This window comes from Periplaneta americana, chromosome 15, assembly GCF_040183065.1.
Source record: "Periplaneta americana isolate PAMFEO1 chromosome 15, P.americana_PAMFEO1_priV1, whole genome shotgun sequence".
Taxonomy (NCBI): Eukaryota; Metazoa; Arthropoda; class Insecta; order Blattodea; family Blattidae; genus Periplaneta; species Periplaneta americana.
Genome location: NC_091131.1, coordinates 135385761 through 135407298, shown reverse-complemented (window position 1 = coordinate 135407298; position 21538 = coordinate 135385761). Strand labels below are relative to the sequence as shown.

At 35.0% G+C, this 21538-nt stretch overlaps 1 pseudogene; it reads right to left on the bottom strand.

The window, feature by feature from the left end:
* The window catches only part of LOC138715740 (DNA-directed RNA polymerase I subunit RPA1-like), a 188282-nt pseudogene that overhangs the window by 82228 nt on the left and 84516 nt on the right, over positions 1-21538 (bottom strand).

Genomic DNA, 21538 nt, shown 5'->3' with positions numbered 1-21538 from the left:
TTAACAGCTATAATTAAAAACATATCCTTTGAAAAAAAAAGTAGGCCTAAGCAATAATAATCCCACCAGAATTGAAAATAAAACGTGATCAATGAATTTCATTAAAACAAACTTAATTTTTCTACGTCTTTAGTAAAATAACACATAAAAATAATAACAAAATTAATAGCTACAATTAAAAATATATCCTCTGGAAAAAAAAGTAGACCTAACCTTTATTTCTCTGGAAATTTAGCAGCCTAAGTGACAGAACTTTAACTGGTATCTAATGTCCTTTCGGTTAGACTGAATCATTTCATTGTGAAATTTAAGGATATAATGTATTCTAACAGTCACAAAGAACTTCAAAATTAAGAGTTTTGTTTCTGCACAGCATTCTTGTGGAAACCCAGGAACCTTTCTGAATCTTTCGGAAATCGGAAAAAGGATAACTCTGGCCTCTTTCTCTTACTGTTGCTACAATTTATAGCACTACAAACGTCTCCTCCTTGTCCCATATTATTATTCCAATTATTATATTTTAGCCATTAACATTTTCATTACAACCAATAACGAACATTTCACAAGCATCAATGTGAAATACGCAACGAGCTAGCACTCGATGGAAATACGACACAGTCCAAAGTCGACCATGGACAGTCTATTGTTTCTAGTTGCTAACCGCTTGGAGCGCTTTATCACGAGATTTGCAAAAAAACACCTCAAACTTCGCGACTTTATATAGTAGACTGTGGCGACACTGTAAGTAAGTAAACCTGCTACAAAATGTCATCCTTACTGCTATCCATGTTCTTAGAAACATAGCACTTTTTGAAACGCTTCACAGCCAATACTGATCCAAGCTGTAAATATGTATTGGATCAGTACTGTGCACTTCGTTTTTTCCAATTTGCTATCAGCTATTGGTGTCAGAGCATGGTCCGTTTAAGCAATAGTCTTCAACCTTCCTAAACACCCTGGTGTTCTATTTCAAGCACAAAATGGTTGCATGACTGAGGAATTTATGGTTGACTGCTTTAGGTTTGTTGTAAATAAAGCCTTTAAGGACAACAAGCGCAGAGTATATGGTCAGTTAGTATAGTCTGCACGTCCTATAAAGAAGACTTCTTTTATCACTGAAAAATGCTAGGCTGCGATTACAATATTATAAGAATGGTTTTCACACAGCTGTTTCTGTGCAAAAACATCGTAATAGATTTGGACCCATACTGCAATCATCATTACCAATATCACTTTACTTTTGAACAAATGAATGGTGACTGCTGTTCATTGTCATACCTGCACTACAGTGCCATCACTGTCTCTAACTGTCATGTCGTAATGAACTACTAAACCTTCCAAATGTTTAACTAAGCATCTTTGGAGATATCCACTCCTACGGTTTTCACAGCTGTATCAATTAAACCCTGAAAATAAGAAATGATTGTGGTTAAATACATACATGAAAACAAGTATCAGTATTCTCATGAATACTGTGAAATATTATGTTAAAATACATACATGAAAACAAGTATCAGTATTCTCATGAATACTGTGAAATATTGTGTTTAAATACATGCATGAAAACAAGTATCAGTATTCTCATGAATACTGTGAAATATTATGTTTAAATACATACATGAAAACAAGTATCAGTATTCTCATGAATACTGTGAAATATTGTGGTTAAATACATACATAAAAACAAGTATCAGTACTCTTTGTCCCTTGTGGCAGCTCACGAATAGTGAGATTTCTAAATTCTGTAACGGTTCTTTCAAACTGCTCTAATTTCTGTTGTAGCCATGACAGATCCATGATTCTTTTTTTTTTTTAAACTGCTGAATTTAAGTTAGTGCATGGCCTGTAGTAAAATGTAAGGAATGACGTTTGAGCCTACCTGGGGCCTCTTTAAATCTGCAGTGTTGCACTAAAATGCTTATTTCTCGAAAACCATTTATCAGTTTTACATAAAATAAACACATTCTTAACCTAAAAACCTAAAGAATTAAAGTACAAAATGAAGTCAAATTTAAAAGTGATCAAATTGATCATTTTTGGTCACTGTAAGTGTCCAGTCATACCTGAACTGTTGAAAAAGGCGTAAAATGAATAAGAAAAAAATGTGTCACGTTTATAATACCAATTTTTTTATTCATACCTCTCTTCCAGCCATACAATGGAAAAAAAATTCCTGTGGCTTGATACCAGTCATGAACCTTCCATCCACAAAGCCTCCGGCTCTTGGCGATGTGTCGTAGCAAGGAAAGCTGGGGAGTGCCTTGCCTGACACCATGTGCGGAGGCCTCTTGCCTTCCAGTTCAATCTGACCCAGCAGGCAGGAGATCTGTATAGCATTCACAGCTGAACCCTTGGCACCAGTCTGAATCATAAGCTGCAAGTTATTGCGGGGAAATCTCTTCAAAAGCCCCCCTGGAATGCACGCTACATTTTAAAGTTTTTTTAACCTGTATTTAATTTCAAATTGTAATTTCATTAACATACAATAGTTATATGCTGTCGACTGATGCTAATGTGTTAGTTATGAACAAAACAAATGATGTCAACTCGTACAGTTCAGACTGCTGTGTGTAGTCGCTTAAATTTCAGTTCATGAGGATATTTACCACGAATAATTTTTTCATATTGATTTATATTAAAATATTGAAAATATGCCACCTACTTTTTTATGTTTTAATTTCACATCCACGAGTTCTGACACAGGCTTTCCCACAGTTACAATTTCGCTTTTTCATTGAAAGAACGGCAATCAAATGATTTTTCAGAATTTCTTCTATTGTGCATTAATTTTAAGTCATTATATGACACTCACCCTTCAATTTACACTTTTGCATCAATAATGAAACACTATTCACTTCAATTTTTACATACCAATACTCTTGGAATTAGAAATCACCGCCAAAGCACATCTGCTTAGCGCCTACTGGACCGACATAACAAACCAAATGGTTGCATACAGAGAGCAAGCAAGCCAACGAGGCAAGATAGAAGACAAGAGAGAACTCGTTGCGGCACACATGATCATGGTTCCGATAGCTGACCGTACAGTAGAGCTCGTTGCATTGCCTGCAAGACAGTGCTAAGTTAGACTAGATTTGAAAGAAAAAGTAATTTATGTAAAAAAAAAGGATATTTATTAGCTTCTGAAACTAGTAATATCTTTAAATACAATTTATTGTTAATATTAAAAAAGCCAGGTTAGGTGCAGCATACATAGCCTACCCTGAATGAACGCCATTGCTGTATATGATGATTTTTCTGCCGTTTCTTATTCTGTACTATGTTAAAGTATCTTGTATCAGGCAAGACATGAAAACATTTTAGACAAACTAACGTTGTATTACACAATTTGTATGTAATTAACATATCAACTATAATGGTCAATCACAGAATACGTATATGTCAGCAAAATTTCAAAACAAATTTTAAAATACAAGCCCAATGGAAGAAGTTATAAAAATGGAATAAAGCTATACACATTACTAGGCATCTATATGACAGATACTGTAAAATACCTCGTAACCGGCACCCAAATATCCAGCAATACCAAAACAATGGCACTTTTGGCAGGGCAAAAAAAAGTTCAAATCTGCCACATTACTACAGTCTGAACTGTCAGTGTTGCCACATTAGGAAGTTCGCACAAACTTTCGTTTTTAGTGAATATTCGAACCTAAAATTTGTTTATTATATGTGTTGTGTGATGTGTTATAAAGAAAATCCACACAGCTTTTATGTTTATTAATTATGTTCAGGCCATCAGTGTTGCCACATTAGGAAGTTCGCATGAACTTTCATTTTCAGTGAATATTCAAACCTAAAATTAGTGTATTATTTGTGTTGTGTCATGTGTTTTAATAAGGAAATTCCATACAGTTTCTATGTTTATTCAGTTATGAGCAAGTGACTGAGAAATAAGCTTCACATGGCTCCAGTTTCAACATTTGGCACAATGAAATACGTACATACTGGTATTTATTCAATTATCCAGCAAAATCTTGTATCCGGAACTAGCCTGGTGCTGGATAAGAGGGATTCTAATGCAATGATAATATGAAGTCCCTTTATGTGTTGCTGGAAAGGTCATGGTAAAATGATGGATTGGTAGGATGGCAGTCTAAATGGGAATAAAGCAACTCCACCCCAACTGTAATCCTTGCCCACATCTCCTTCTTCGATATAGGCATAAGCCTGCTTTTCTTTTCAACTTATGTACATAATGTATATATTAATAATAATCCAAAGCTTTCTAATATATTCTCTTTGGTCATCCTTATTCCCTTTTCCTTCCTAGCATCTTTTCCCCCTTTTCTGAGGAGGGCATGAAGGCTTGCACCTCAACCTGAGGCATATTGTGCCACTCATTATGGAAGTCATCAGAAGTACACTGCTGTGAGTATCACGATTCACTGTTTGGTGCCTTCAATTTAGTTACAACACCCACTCTGATGGACTCAGAAACTTCTGTCCCTTTGTGACTTCAGTAGTTTCCTTTGCTAGATGTTATCTGTATGCAAATAATGGTACTACCACAGTCTAGTATATAGTCACGAAGCTTGAGTTGTTGAGGTTACTAGGAACAATAGACTGTGCCAGTACTATTTCGCATTGTCTGTGATGAGGCGATAGTAGCGATCCCAGTGGTTAGCAACTATCTATGGATGGATATTCCCTACGTATCAAGCTTCGTGACTGTATATACTAGACCGTGGTACTACCTCCCTGCTGCATCCTATATACTGACCTAAAGATCATGTTACTGTAGGTATCGTGGTTAACCATTTGGTGCCATCTATCGATTCAGTCGCACATCACTCATGTCCAACAGTCTGTTATGAAAGCCTCTCCATCCCCCTGGGACTTATGCAGCTCCCTCATCTGTGTGGAAATAAAAGTACTACATCTGCTGCACATTCGATCAACCTGGAACTACTGAAAGGTGATAGACCATTCACAGATATGACAATAGTCACTATGTAGTTGAACCAATCTAGTGAAGTCTTATAATGGTAGTAAAAAATCTCATTTGAGTAGAATTTTATAATTTGTATTCAGTATGTAAGTCTGACTGCGTACAGTCATGAGTAATGTAACGCAGAATATAATGTGTGAAGTAATGGGAATCATTCATCTGATGATACTGCAATCATTATGCGTAATGTTCAAGATGATTCATCACCTGTTACTTTTTCCTATGAATACAAAGGCATTCATAATACAGTATATTCAAACATCTATGAATGCGAACCTTATTTATGAACCATCTCTAGAATATCAAAAACAATTTATTTCCATGATTATTCCAAAAGTGTATTAGGCAATTAATGAAGTTTTAACTTTTTCTAATAACTATTATTTGTAATAATCAGACATCGGATTCTAGGGCAAATGCCTATTTTGTTTCTTTAGGAGAAAAGTAAAAATAATTATTAATATTTGTGTTTCATGGAAATTGAAAGGTATTCAAAGAGTTTTATAGTGCCCTAAAATGCCCTAAAACGGTTATTAGAGCCTAATTTGTTAATATTCGCCTAAGAATGCCTAACTCACTGTAAAGTTTCGCATTTTACTCTTACTTTTTATAATTTATACATGCATTCACTGCGAAATTTAAGGCATTTAAAAAGTGGAAAGTTTGCTTCACGCCGGCCATGAAACCATTGATAAAGGAAACAAAATGTTTTGAATCTCATGACACTCGCAATAGATTTCACCGAATTTAACATGTTTGGAGGCATAAATGCCGACAATGAACCAACCTTAGTTTTGAAGCAGGCAACAATCACAACATGTGCTACTACCGATTTAGAGATATACTATACTATAAAAATGACTGTTTTCAGTCTGAAACCGATTAGCTGTACTGCCCTTCAGAGTGTCATAAAATCACAATTTTTGGAGAAAGAGTGTTTTTGAAATATTTATTAAAAGTCGTAAAACTGCGAATTACAAAATATTTAAAAGCAGTGGCGTGCAGTCAACCCCATCAACCCCAGCACTGCTGGGGTAAGTAATTTCTATACACCGTTGTTTTACTATACTATATTCATTGTTGCATAAATCTAGTTTGAATTTCCCACGTGCGAATCCACTATGATGTGCTGTCAGATGAGAGCTCGCCAGACCCAGCAATACTGAATTTGCTGAGTTAGCGCATGCGCTCTCTATATTTCGGGTGTGCTTTGCGGGGAAGAGAGTGAGAGGGGGTTAGTCGTGTGTAATGTAAGAAATCCTGCAAGCTGGCGTTAGGTGACGTCAGAATTCTTAGCCAGTGAGAGCTCACTGTTCTTAGCGCGTGGAGCAACAGCTAGAGTTTCTCTAGCTCGTTGGCGTGGAGCCATAGAGGTATAAATGGTGAATTGATCAGATCAGGATAGCCAATAGTGTAGCCGGAAGGTTTTAAAAATACTGATGATAATATCAGAGCGTTTAGAATAGAAAGTGTGGTAACTCGGCAAGGGTCTAATGGGACTTTTAAACCCCCTAGTGTCGCCACGGCAACTAAGCGAAACATTGGCGTGGCGATCATTCTAAGATTGCAGTTTTCCTCTTAATACTGTGGACAGAGCATGTAGAACTCGTTCTGCTATTTAATTAAGAAGATATTTCTTGTGGTGTTCGGTTGATTTTTATTGTGCCGTTTATGTGAGCGAGTAGTAATAAGCCTAATTGTTTTGTTTTTTATGTAAATCCAATTATAGATACTCTATAATCTGTAAGGAAGAGACTTTCTTTTATCCATCCATAGACTAGACTATTTTTCAGAAGTGGTGTAGAGCAATTCCACGAACACAGAAAACTCTATGCTCGTTCTTATATCTGTGATATCCATTTTTATACGGTTTTGATTGTGATTTTTTAAAATTATGATTTATTTAACGACGCTCGCAACTGCAGAGGTTATATCAGCTTCGCCGGTGTGTCGGAATTTTGTCCCACAGGAGTTTTTTACATGCCATTAAATCTACTGACATGAGCCTGTCGCATTTAAACACACTTAAATGCCATCGATCTCGGCCGGGATCGAACCCGCAACCTCGAGCATTGAAAGCCAGCGCTATATCAACTGCGCTACCGAGGGCGACTTTTGATTGTAAGAGCCGATAAATTTATTATTGCCAGTAAAGAGGTAGGACTTCCACGCAAGAACTGGCTACCAAAACCGTATGCTATAACACATATTTTCCCAAACTTGCCTCGATATCTTAAAAAAAGAAAAGAAGAGAAAATATCCAACGAAGAGGACATCAATCCGTTCTCATAACAATGTATCCTTACCAAGTACCATCTGACTATGACCAATTCCATTGACGCTAAATAATCCAGCAGTTGATACAGCATCGTTAAATATCCGAGTAAAAAATAATTGGATGTGACACCCGAAAATCAGAAGAACACCTTAGTTGATCATGCGCTTGTATGCATTTATGTACCATTACTCCACACCTGAATGCCCAAAATTATGTCTAGTTACATTGACCGTAATTCCTTCCAGTGAATGAACTCCAGACCAGCATTTCAGCTGTTCAGTGTGAGTTTTTCAAAATCGAAACATTTTTTAGAGTCATAAACTGTGATGGGTTCGAGGAAAGTGAAAATACAAAAGAATTCAAAGGTGAATGAACGACCTTGCAGATACGTTGAACTCAAACTCTGCCCTGTACAAAGGATTCTAGCATTACACGATTTTAGAAAATATATGACACGTAATTAACAATATAAAGAACACGTTTGCCTAAGAAAGAACCCTTGAATTATTTAGAGTGACAATTCAGAACACTAGCGAAATGTATTAATTCATGTGGGATAGCAGATTTAAATATATTCAGACAGAAAAAAATTAACTAGGATCCTCTAGAGCGATATTTTGGAATTAGAAAATGATTATCTTGTGATGATTACCATAGACTTTCTACATGTGAAGATTTTTCAATCTAAAAATGTGCTGTATTAAAGTGCTAATTGTGAACTCCTAATTGAATCCAAGCACCTAGCATCTACTTCATTAAATATGCATGTTTAATTATTAATTATTTTATTTTTAATAATAGCACTTTAGCCGTAATTAACGTAAAAGTTATTTCGGTAAGAAAAGTACAGTATAATTCTACTTTGCATCTAGGCTAGAACTTAATCTGGTTTACAATTTTATTACATTTGTTTATTACGTTTCCACATCATAAGAGATTTCTAATCGAGCATATGAGGAAGTAATAGACCTCATGGAAAAGTCGTTAATTTAATATTCTCCAATAAGTAGCATACAACTACTTAATACAGTGCTACCAAATTGTTTTAATTTTACAAAACACAAAATAACCTAGGTATTTCAAAAGATCAAAACTTACATTAGCATAGATATAATATCGAAGCTTAATTTATGAGTCTAAGTTGCACGTAATATTTTTTGTTCCCCTGAATTACGTATAAACCAGATACAACTGCAACTAATGACTAAATAGTAGATAAAAACTATTGGTGAAGATAAAGTGTCTCCTTTATTATATTACAATCTTTCTTGTGTATAAAAACTATAATTTCATGTCAATGCGTACTTTATAATGCCATAAAAATTTTCAGTTTTGCGATGCTGTACTTTTTTTTTTGCGTATTTCTGGCTGAAGCCGGCACAATGTTTCATTTTTCGGTTAATTATTATATTTACTATTCAGGGTTGTGTTATATAACTCACAATTTGTTAATATAGTAATATTACATTTTTAAAGAAGTAAAATATTGTAACTAAGTACTTTACGATAGCCTACATTCTTATCTAATGGGCTATTTTTAAAAACCTTTTTCATTCACTTGAATAGCGATCTTGAAACTGGGAACTGAAAATAGGGCTAGCGCCACTCGGCTACGATCCACTGAACTAGAGGAAGTAACGTTTTCTACCCGCTCTGGCAGTAGTAAAAAAGTATTGGTGAAAATATAATGTCCCATTTGATATATTATATTATACTTTCTTGTACATCGAAAACTATAATTTTGTGTCAAAATGTACTTACAACAACACAAAAATGTTCAGTTTTGCGAAGCTGTACTTTTTTTTGCGTTCTTCTCTCTGAAGCTGACAGAATGTTCCAGTTTACTGTTGATTATTATACTCGTATTTACGATTCAGGAGTGAATGATATAACTCAAGAGTAGTTAATGTAGTAGTATTACATTTTTTAAATAAGTAAAATATTGTGATAAACTATAATAGCCTATACTTTTATCTAGTGGGTATTTTAAAAACATCTGCATTGACTCGAATAGCGCTCCTGAAACTGAGAACAGAAAGCAGAGCGAGCGCCGCTCTGCGACGAACCGCTGGACTAGTGGAAGTATCGTCACTTTCTCCTCTACCCGCTCTGATAATATTATTGAACATATTTTACTCGTATCAAGTTGGAAGTTACCTTTTAGCTGGAATGTAAACTTGTTAATAAACAGTAGGCCTACATAGTTAATTTATTTAATATGTTTTATAATGTAGTTATTTCTGGACCGACTTTTATTGCATTTAGTTTGTTAACTTGGTAAGCGTGGCCAACTACAATTTGAATTTGTGTTTACGCTTACAGTAGAATTTACACATGTCGCGAAGTAGTTAAAGGTAGCTAATGCAGTTCGCTTTGTGGCATTGTCATTGAAATATTCTAGTTGTTACATTAATTTTATTAAGAACATTTGTAATTTATATGAAAAATGAGTATATTGGAGTGCATAATTGAGAAGCTACATGAGCGACCGTTTTCAACGAGGCCTTTTCAAGAAAAGAAGAGTATTATACAGGAAGGTAGGCCAACCCCTGAGTTGCCAGATTTGGTACATAAATCTAAAAATTGTACCAGACATTTTACAGTTTCTTCTTATGAGAAATATTTATGGCTAGCTGGAAGCAGAAAATATAACTCTCTATTTTGTTGCAATTGTCTGTTATTTGGCCAAGATAGAAATACCAGCTGGACAAAATCAGGTTACATTAACTTAGGGAGCTTCACAAAAGCAGCAGTTTCTCATGAGCAATCTGTTGGGCACATTAAAGCATCCTATTTAATTGCCTCTTTTGGAAGAGTTCGGGTTGACATGCAACTAAGTGACCAGCTTAAAAATGAAATAACTTCTCATAATAAGAAAGTTGAGCAAACCAGGGAACTCGTTAAGAGATTTATTCATGCTGTGTGTTTTCTAAGCAAGCAAGAACTTGCATTCAGAGGCCATGATGAATCCAGTACTTCCATTAATAGGGGTAACTATGTTGAACTTCTGAAATATACTGCAGAATACGATCCCCTCTTGAAAGCACACTTAGAAACCTCTACAGTATTCAAAGGCGTGTCTAATAGAATACAAAATGATCTAATAGAAGCAGTAGCCAAATCTTTATTAGAAGAAATAAAATTAGAAATAAAATTAGCCAATTATGTTGCAGTTTTAGTTGACGAAACAACAGATGTCTCTAATACTGCACAATTTTCCATTGTACTCCGGTACATACGTAATGGCCAAACAAAAGAAAGGTTTATTGGCTTTCAAGATGTAAGTCAAAATCGCACAGATCCAGAGATTGCTGAGCTAATAAGACAATACTTGACGGAATTTGACAGCAATAACAAACTAATCGCACAGTCTTATGATGGAGCGGCCTCAATGGCAGGTCGTATAAACGGGGTACAAGCACTTATTAAACAGACACATTCACAGGCGTTATTTGTACATTGTTATGCGCACTGTCTAAATTTGGTACTATCAAACACAGTCAATAACATAAAAGAATGCAAAAATTTTTTTAGTACTCTGAGTGGCATTGCTGCCTTCTTCTCCCGGTCACCCAAGAGAACCAAGTTCCTAGATGCGTTTCCACAGAGGAGGCTACCTAGTGTTGCACCAACTCGATGGAATTATACAAAGAGATTGGTAAAAACAGTCTATATCCATAGAAATGACTTATATAAGGTGTTTGATGCAATGCTAAACAATTCAAGTGAAATTGAGAAAGATATTTTGGCACCTGTAAAGGGTTACTTTCTAAATTTGAGAGACTTCACTTTCTGTTTACTGCTGAGAACTTTTGACAAAATATTTGCATATACTAGTGTTCTATATAGCATTCTTCAAAGCAAATCTTTTGACATTGCCTTCTGTAGGAAGAAAGTAGATGAAACTAGCAGAAACATATCAGCCATGAGAAATGAATTTGAAACTGTTTTTGCAGAAACAGCAGATGAAGTCGGAGAACCATGCAAAAGAAATGTGAATTACAAACAAATATATTATGAAATATTTGACAATGTTGACAGCCATCTAGAAAGTCGATTCCAAGACTATGGCAGCTTAGGCTTTTTAGGACTAATATCAAGTGAGAATGGAAAATATGACATTTATCAAAAGCAGTACCCACAGATTGAATTCTCTAACTTACTTAGTGCCTATGGTAACCATTTTGAGGAAGTCAGGTTGCGAAATGAGCTAACTGTGTTCTATGCTGCTGATGATTTTAAAGAAAAAAACTCATTTGAGTTATTACAAATAATGTCAGACAAATCCATTTCGACATGTTTTCCACAGCTTTCAAAGTTAATTTCACTAATATGTACAATACCAGTATCTACAGCTTTAGTCGAGAGGTCTTTCTCAGCATTAAAACGAATTAAAACATATTCAAGAAACAGGACTGGCGAAAAAAAGACTATCAAATCTGGCGTTACTGTCAATTGAAGCAGATCTTCTTGAAGAAATCAGGCAAAAGGACACATTCTTCGAAAGGACTGTAGGTTTCTTTGCTGTGCAGGACAGGAGAATGGAGTTCACCATTAAGTAACAAAACAGCACTTTCATTCCTGGCGTACGGTTATCCCATAACATACCTGCATTATGTAAGTATTTTAAATATTTATATTAATATATTTAAGATGATTAATATTGCACTTATTCACTATTATGCCAAACAAATTTATGTTTTTTTTTTTTTTTAATTTGCTGGGGTATCGATGAATGTCACCGCACGCCACTGTTTAAAAGAATGGCCCTCCTAGTGTTAACACTACCAGGAAATGCAACAATAAGTGGAACTTTGTATTTTTGTCCAATTGAATCTCAATAACAACGGTTCATTTGAATGCTCGTTAACAGTTGCTCTTTCCCTCACCTTATTTGTGTTGAGAAGTTTTGAGCGGTAGGACGTTTTCCTGTGAAGTTTAACGTGACAATGCCGAAAAATATAAGTGCAAAATCTACATTGATCCGGCAATGGCTAACAGAATATTCAGAATTCACTTATGACGGAAAAATAATATTCTGCAAGATTTGTAGCAAACAGGTATGTAACAATAGTTGAAATATATAAATTCTATTAATTTTAATGAGTATGCCTATAATATTTATACATTGACTGAGCTATCCTGAGGTATAATTCTTTTTAAGACCACTACACTTTAACCTTTTAAATTCCGATAGTTAAAGTATTTGCAGGTCATTAAAATTTTTATTGTTCGAACCCACTAACTTTGTGATAGAAATACGGCAATACAACAATTAGGATTTTATTTTAATTCAGTTTACTTTACATTTTTAGATTTCGCAAGAAAAGAAGTGCCACCTAAAGCAGCATGTGCAAGGAGCGGCTCATAAGGCTAAAGCTCAGCAGAAAAATCAACTGCAACAAACTTTACTAACGCAGCCTACTTCATCCAATCTCAGCAGAAATAAGTATGATACCTTGATGTGCCTAAAATGCCTATTTTCATTAAAATAGAGCCTAATTTTACAAATTTTGAGCTTATTTTAGGCGCCTAAAACTGCAATTTTTAGTGCCTAAAAATCCGATGTCTAGTTATTATATATTGTTGTATATAATTAATTAGTTATATGATATAATTAAGTCTGTATATGAAAATCAAAATTACCTGTTTTTTTCGCTGTGCTATGTCAGCAGTAGTTTGTTCATCATCCAACATTTCTGACGAAAAATTCTTAATCACTTTATAATTGTCTGCAAGAAATGGGATTTGTTTCTTCTTCAGAAACTGGGCTTTCATGACATCTTTCCCATCTTCACCATAAGCAAACTAAAAACAGAAACGTAATATCTATGTATATTCTTGTATTCCATGTTGCACTTTCAATGCAATTGGAAAACAGATAAGAATAATGATAAAACAAAATACTGGCTGAACATGGACATGCTTTTTTCAAATCTTCACATTATGTTTGAACTTCATAAACAGCAGTTATTATTTAGTACTTATGTATGACATGTTGACATAAAACTGTACACACACGTACAATATACAGCACATAGGTGAGTTGAATGAAAAACTAAAAAATATGTATGCAAAGATAAAAACTGCCATCCACACATATACAATACATGCAGGTGAGTAATTAAGAGAAAAAAAAATGTTGTTCTAAATTCAGGAACCATTTACTCAGAAACTACTTAAGATAAAGGGCTGAAATTTTGTATGCTAATTTAAACGATATAGTTCTTCAAAATAAATGGACTGCTATTTTAAAATATTTAATTCAAGTAGTGAAAATGTGGAGAGACACATCATATTTTTATAGGACAAAATAAACGTATGGACATTTGTCACATTGTCCTTGTGTAATTGAAGAAGTACTGTTTTTATTCCCCTCATTTTTTCAAATAATATGCTTTTGACAAAGGGCGAAACTTTTGAAAAATGCGAGATTAAAAGTTTTTGTAATAGATGTTCCTAACTGTTTACAATCGCAAATTTTCTTTTCCAACACACTTTTCTTTCTGCCATGTCTATATTAAAACAGTGAAAGATAATTTGTTTCTGTGGCCAGCTCACAACTCACCAACATTTGTTTATCACACGGTGCACAGGACATTAGTCCGTGTTTGATAGAAACAGAAGGAAAAAATATCTTATATATTCATATTTATACTGTTAACAGCACTACCGAGTTAACAGTCATTGTGACTCAGTGAAACATACATCTGCATATATATATATATATGTCTGTGGATCATGTTGTGTTGAAATGTACAAAAGCTCTGTTATTAAAGCAAAATAAACAATTCCTAAATTCACTGGCGAATATGCCCCAAGCACTAATGGAAAAAAGTAATGGTTTGTCAAGCATGCAGCAAACATCTAACAAGTAAACCTTCACCTGACATAAAAAACAATAAAATGAAATTAATATTATTGGAACCAGCATAATAAAATATTAATAATCCTCAAATTTTGTATCTCGACAGCAATTAACAACTGCAATACACAATGCAGAACATGAGGTTTTAAGCAGTAAGAAGACATACCTTCAACTAGTGATTAATGCATAAGGAGCTAATCGGTGATATGGTCATAGTGTTACTTAAATCTTAATGCATCGTATTTCCAGAATCTGTTTTTGTTTTTATCCAGGAACATAGGTCGCACAAAAGTGATACCTAATGAAACAACGTTGGAAAAACAAAATCAGAACACAATCCGCACTTTAAGCTGATTTTGCACAGGTCGTATATAATCCTTGTAATTTCGGATACAGTACTGAAGTACTCCGTAGTGCTTTGTCCACGTTTTCCACTCTTGGATGCCAATCCAGCTAACACCCAACCACACCGATGCGCCTGTTGGAATCGTGGAGAAAGAAACCCTGGAAAACAAGCATCTGTAGTTTCAGTATATTGTTGCATTGTATTATATCAGATCAATCGTCAAAATATACATTATGGAAAATTTATCGAATCATATGCTTCTACATTCGAAAAAAAATACTCCTCAAAAGGTTGCAGGTCATAAGTCGTATTTGGTGGTAGGTCTATGATTTTCACCATTAGTTTTCCATAGTGCCCTTCTTCTATCATTTGCTTAATTGTATTTTCGTCGCAGTGGACACCATACGAGTTCAACAGCAGAAGATTGCGTGTTGCAGAGTTGGAAGGAATATTTCTTGTAAGAATTTTATCCATATTTTTTTGGTTATTTTTTCCTTACCAAGTCCATTTTACAACAAGGTTGACAGACTGGAAAATGCGTTCCGGAACTCTTGCACTTATACCTTGTGGTTCTTGAAGAATCAGTAGTAACTTTGGATCAGTTTTCCAGCTTTAGAAACCGCTGGCTTTATAGTGTAGAAATGTGTAGTTGCTCCTTTGAATTGCAAGACACCATACACTTCACTGGTTCACTTGACGTTCTAATGTTTGCCGAAAAGCATTTTCTTATGGAATCCACATTCCATTAAACACATGATCCTCATTGTATGTGTCCATAAGTGACGTGTAGGCTATTCACGTTTGAAAGTTTGGATTGTCTGTTCAAGAGCAGTCTTTTCATGTACCTGACACTTTGTTTCATATGATATTTTTCAGCTGACAATGATGTTCAAAGTGATGTAACCAGGAAGAACTTGCGTTGAAGTATTTTTAATCTATGCCTAATAAATCGCGACCAATTCCTTTTATGTTACTTTTCTTACAATTTCATTTCATAACAGCCGCAGACAAAATTCCCCAAATGTTCTTCGTGCACTTATTTCAATTTATTCATAACATTGTTTTGTTGTTTGACAGCTTGCTTCATTTTGTAGAGTTGACTTTCGTGTGTTAGCCATGTGAATTTATGTTTCACACTGCTCCATGACCTGGTTAAACTTTTTCTTTTTGTTGGTCAGTGATCCAATACACTATTACCTTACATTTTTCTTCAAAGTCAATGACTCGGCATGTTTTGGAAAGGGACAGAGCATATAAAGAACCGGAATTTGTGAAGTACTTGATTCCTCTTCTGATGTAGTATTTGTTTTTCCAGTCTCGCATTCTCATACATGAGACATGTCATTATAATCATCATCATCATCATCTCGTCGTTCATTTTCATCAGGTTCAGAGTATGACTTTCTTCAACTGCTTCCGATCCATAATTCTTTAGTAAGTAGTATATATCATCAACAATTTCAAGTTTCCTTCGCGACATTTCACAGCCTGTCTCCTTCTTTTAGTTTATCCAGAATTTTAACCGCTGGTTTCATCTTCTTCAGCTCACTGTACATAACATTACACAAACTGCAAGGTAGGCTACAACTGACAGCGCGTCTAGAGAAGCACTGTCTTCCCTCTCGCGTCTAGTAGGCTGTTGCTGTGTGATATATGTGTTTGCAATCTAGCCTAAGTAGCTTATATCAACTTGCATCTTGATTGGTCGCGATCTTTGGTGTTCTTTGCGTTCGAGTTGTAGAACTTACGTATTTTGCATTGGTTTTAATGCTTAATTGAACGGTAATAAACGCATTTGTTTTGTTTCTTATCCCGCCTGAAGGTTTACTTGTAAGCGCAATTTTTATGCGTAACTTAAGTTTTGTATACATTATACAATCTTCAATAAAAGAGGCCCCTTTCCTAGTAGGCAGGCAACATATTCAGACCAACTTGTTATGAAGAAGATTACAAGGAAGCAATGACTTCGAAAACTTTTGCATCAAAGCTAACCCCGAGTACATGAGCTCTGGAAAGACATGTGCAAGGACTTGATTTCAAAAAATGCATTTCGGAATTTCTTTGAAAAATACTGCGAAAAAAAAAAAATTCAGAGGAACCAACATTAAATACACACTTTATTCAAAAACAAGTTGTAAGTTATTTCATCGAGAGAACCCCCCCCCCCCCAAATATATATATACATATATGGTGGAAGTGAAATAACCCTGCAGATTTTTAGAGTGAATAGCGCATGTTGTATGTAACAAAAAACTGTAATATCAGATTGGTAGCGAGTTATAAGTTTTCTCACAAAAAAATGTTTTTTCCTAAATGTTTAACACCCTCTTATTTGGTAACTATTGCGAATTGGATTGTGATTCTTGTCCATACTGATAGAAAATCTAATAAAGAATCATTTATCCCTCTGTCCAGTTCAATAATGTGGGCGGTTTTCGTGTAAATTTAATTAAAAAACCACTGAATGATGCAATCCACATCGCAACGTTGTAGCTAGAGAAGGGAGTGTAATATAGGTTTCCTATTCATTGAGCGTACCCCCATCGTCCCTTTCAATCTGCAAGGTTATTTCACTTCCACCCTGTGTATATATAGGGGAGAGTCGGGTAGTATTGGACATCGGTAATATCGGACAGTGCGTTTCTTTCATCTACCACCATATGGTAGTACCTGAATGACATGGTTACGTTTCTCTATGCGACATCATAGAAACGTAACCATGTCAATCAGGTACTATCATCGTGTGGTAGATGAAAGAAACTCACTGTCCGATATTACCCAATGTCCGATACTACCCGACTCTCGCCTATATATATAATCAATACACTTAACATGACAATACATGCATATTTAAATCTTAACTTTAGAGACAACACTCTCCCAATAAGTACCATACTGGCAAAAATCTAATATGACCTCGAACATAATACGACCTCAAGTTTTCAGATGTTCTATATAGAAAAATAAAAATATCTCTATATCTCTATGTAATAAGATTTACACTTTGTAAATGTTATAAAATGAAAAAATTCATTTTGTAACTGGAACTGGATTCTTTTTCAGATGGTAAAATATGTTTGGAAGTAAATCATGAAAAAACAAAGTATATGATTATCCCTTGTGACCAGTGGTGTAGCCAGCAGGTGGGCCAGGTGGGCCCTCCCAAAAAATATGCGAATTTTTGCGTTTTTGTGGAAAATACTCAACATTAAAACTAAACCATGGATCCAGAGCAATAGTTGCAGTCGATAGCATTAAGGTAAGAAGTAAAAAATGCGTTCATTTCTTCAAGAGTCAATTTAACTGTGTTGGGTTGGGCCTAAAAAATTGTCTGGCAGCGATAAAAAGAAGGAAGCCATGGAGGCTACTGAATTGTTGCATCAGCTAGAAAAATTTGACGCCTTATTTTATTTGGTATGTTTAAACAATATTTTTGCTCTTGCAAATTCATTATTGGAAGCACCTCAGTCTCCAAAAATGGATATTAGTAAATGTTCGTTCTTCATTAAGGCAATGATATAAAACTTTTCAAAGCTCTGAAACGAAGAAAAATTCGACAATCATGTCAAGCACTACACTTTGTAATCTAGCAATTCTATCCATTGAGAGGGAGAAAAGTTGGGATTTGTTGAAGGATCCATCATCAGCAATCAATAGATTCGTTGCTAGGAAATTCGACAGCTCCAGTTCACCTTATGAAGCGTTTGTATAGGTATGCCTTGCATGATTGTTTATCATAATTTTGCATGTTATTAAATAAGACTTCCAAGAAGGAGTTTCAAGAGAGTTGACGGCAGCGGCATTGTCAGGAGATGGGTCTGGTACTTTCTAAACCCTGCATATCTGGCCCACCCAAAATAATTAGTCTGGCTACGCCACTGCTCGTGACCAGAATATTGTACGAAATGGAAATATAAAAATTGAAAATTTATCCTCTGAAGAGGTGGAAAAATTCAAATATCTTGGAGCAAAATTAACAAATATAAATGATACTCGGGAGGAAATTAAATGCAGAATAAATATGGGAAATACCTGTTATTATTCGGTTGAGAAGCTTTTATCACCCAGTCTGCTCTCAAAAAAACTGACAGAATTTATAAAACAGTTATATTACCGATTATTCTGCATGGTTGTGAAACTTGGACTCTCACTTTGAGAGAGGAATAGAGATTAAGGGTGCTTGAGAATAAGGTGCTTAGGAAAATATTTGGGACAAAGAAGGATGAAGTTACAGGAGAATGGAGAAAGTTACACAACGCAGAACTGCACGCATTGTATTCTTCACCTGACAAAATTAGGAACATTAAATCCAGACATTTGAGATGGGTAGGGCATGTAGCACGTATGGGTGAATCCAGAAATGTACATAGTGTGTTAGTTGGGAGGCCGGAGGGAAAAAGACCTTTGGGAAGGCCGAGACACAGATGGGAGGATATATTAAAATGGATTTGAGAGAGGTGGGATATGATTATAGAGACTGGATTAATCTTGCTCAGGATAGGGCAACAATGAACCTCTGGGTTCCTTAAATGCCGTAAGTAAAATAAAAATTATAAATTATGATTTATTTAACGACGCTCACAACTGCCGAGGTTATATCAGCATCACTGGTGTGACAGAATTTTGTCCCACAGGAGTTCTTTTACATGCCATTAAATCTACGGACATGAGCCTGTCACATTTAAGCACGCTTAATGCCATCGACCTGGCCGGGATAGAACCCACAACCTCAGGCACAGAAGGCCTGCACTATACGAACTGTGCTACTCAGGGCAACACCACAGTCTACTATATACAGTCGCGATGCTCAATATGTAGTAAAAATGCAAACATGGGTAGTTGCCCACCACTAGGATCGCTACTATCACCTCATCATCGCAGATCTCTCTCCTAGTAGGCGACAAAATATGTTACACTTTCGTTGTGTTCTTTTGGAAAAATTAACATCTTCCTTCCATAATTTAAATATTAAATGGATAAAGTTAATTTATTATCTTAATGAAGTATATTAAATTCCACCATAAACTCGAAGATACCTGCAAGAAATAAGTTAATATAATTTTTGTTTGTCCAAAACGAACTGAAATTTACTATAATGGCTTCACTCATTCAAGATTATAGCGATAATTAACTATGAAACCAATAAATATTAATTTGCATTTCCCTTTACAACAATAATAATGGAAATATGAATTAATGGAGTAACTTACGTGTACCGGTACTTGTAGTGTAGGCTTACGTAGTTAACAAAGTGGGATGAGGTTAAGCAATAATAATCACACCAGAATTGGAAATAAAACGTGATCAATAAATTTTATTGTAACAGACTTTTTCTACGTCTCTAGTAAAGCAACAAATAAAAATAACAACAAAATTAACAGCTATAATTAAAAACATATCCTTTGAAAAAAAAAGTAGGCCTAAGCAATAATAATCCCACCAGAATTGAAAATAAAACGTGATCAATAAATTTCATTAAAACAAACTTAATTTTTCTATGTCTTTAGTAAAATAACACATAAAAATAACAACAAAATTAATAGCTATAATTAAAAATATATCCTCTGGAAAAAAAAAGTAGACCTAACCTTTATTTCTCTGGAAATTTAGCAGCCTAAGTGACAGAACTTTAACCAGTATCTAATGTCCTTTCGGTTAGACTGAATCATTTCATTGTGAAATTTAAGGATATAATGTATTCTAACAGTCACAAAGAACTTCAAAATTAAGAGTTTTGTTTCTGCACAGCATTCTTGTGGAAACCCAGGAACCTTTCTGAATCTTTCGGAAATCGGAAAAAGGATAACTCTGGCCTCTTTCTCTTACTGTTGCTACAATTTATAGCACTACAAACGTCTCCTCCTTGTCCCATATTATTATTCCAATTATTATATTTTAGCCATTAACATTTTCATTACAACCAATAACGAACATTTCACAAGCATCAATGTGAAATACGCAACGAGCTAGCACTCGATGGAAATACGACACAGTCCAAAGTCGACAGTGGACAGTCTATTGTTTCTAGTTGCTAACCGCTTGGAGCGCTTTATCACGAGATTTGCAAAAAAAACACCTCAAGCTTCGCGACTGTATATAGTAGACTGTGGCGACACTGTAAGTAAGTAAACCTGCTACAAAATGTCATCCTTACTGCTATCCATGTTCTTAGAAACATAGCACTTTTTGAAACGCTTCACAGCCAATACTGATCCAAGCTGTAAATATGTATTGGATCAGTACTGTGCACGTCGTTTTTTCCAATTTGCTATTGGCTATTGGTGTCAGAGCATGGTCCATTTAAGCAATAGTCTTCAACCTTCCTAAACACCCTGGTGTTCTATTTCAAGCACAAAATGGTTGCATGACTGAGGAATTTATGGTTGACTGCTTTAGGTTTGTTGTAAATAAAGCCTTTAAGGACAACATGCGCAGAGTATATGGTCAGTTAGTATAGTCTGCACGTCCTATAAAGAAGACTTCTTTTATCACTGAAAAATGCTAGGCTGCGATTACAATATTATAAGAATGGTTTTCACACAGCTGTTTCTGTGCAAAAACATCGTAATAGATTTGGACCCATACTGCAATCATCATTACCGATATCACTTTACTTTTGAACAAATGAATGGTGACTGCTGTTCATTGTCATACCTGCACTACAGTGCCATCACTGTCTCTAACTGTCATGTCGTAATGAACTACTAAACCTTCCAAATGTTTAACTAAGCATCTTTGGAGATATCCACTCCTACTGGTTTTCACAGCTGTATCAATTAAACCCTGAAAATAAGAAATGATTGTGGTTAAATACATACATGAAAACAAGTATCAGTATTCTCATGAATACTGTGAAATATTGTGGTTAAATACATACATGAAAACAAGTATCAGTATTCTCATGAATACTGTGAAATATTGTGGTTAAATACATACATGAAAACAAGTATCAGTATTCTTATGAATACTGTGAAATATTGTGGTTAAATACATACATGAAAACAAGTATTAGTATTCTCATGAATACTGTGAAATATTGTGGTTAAATACATACATATTACTCTTTGTCCCTTG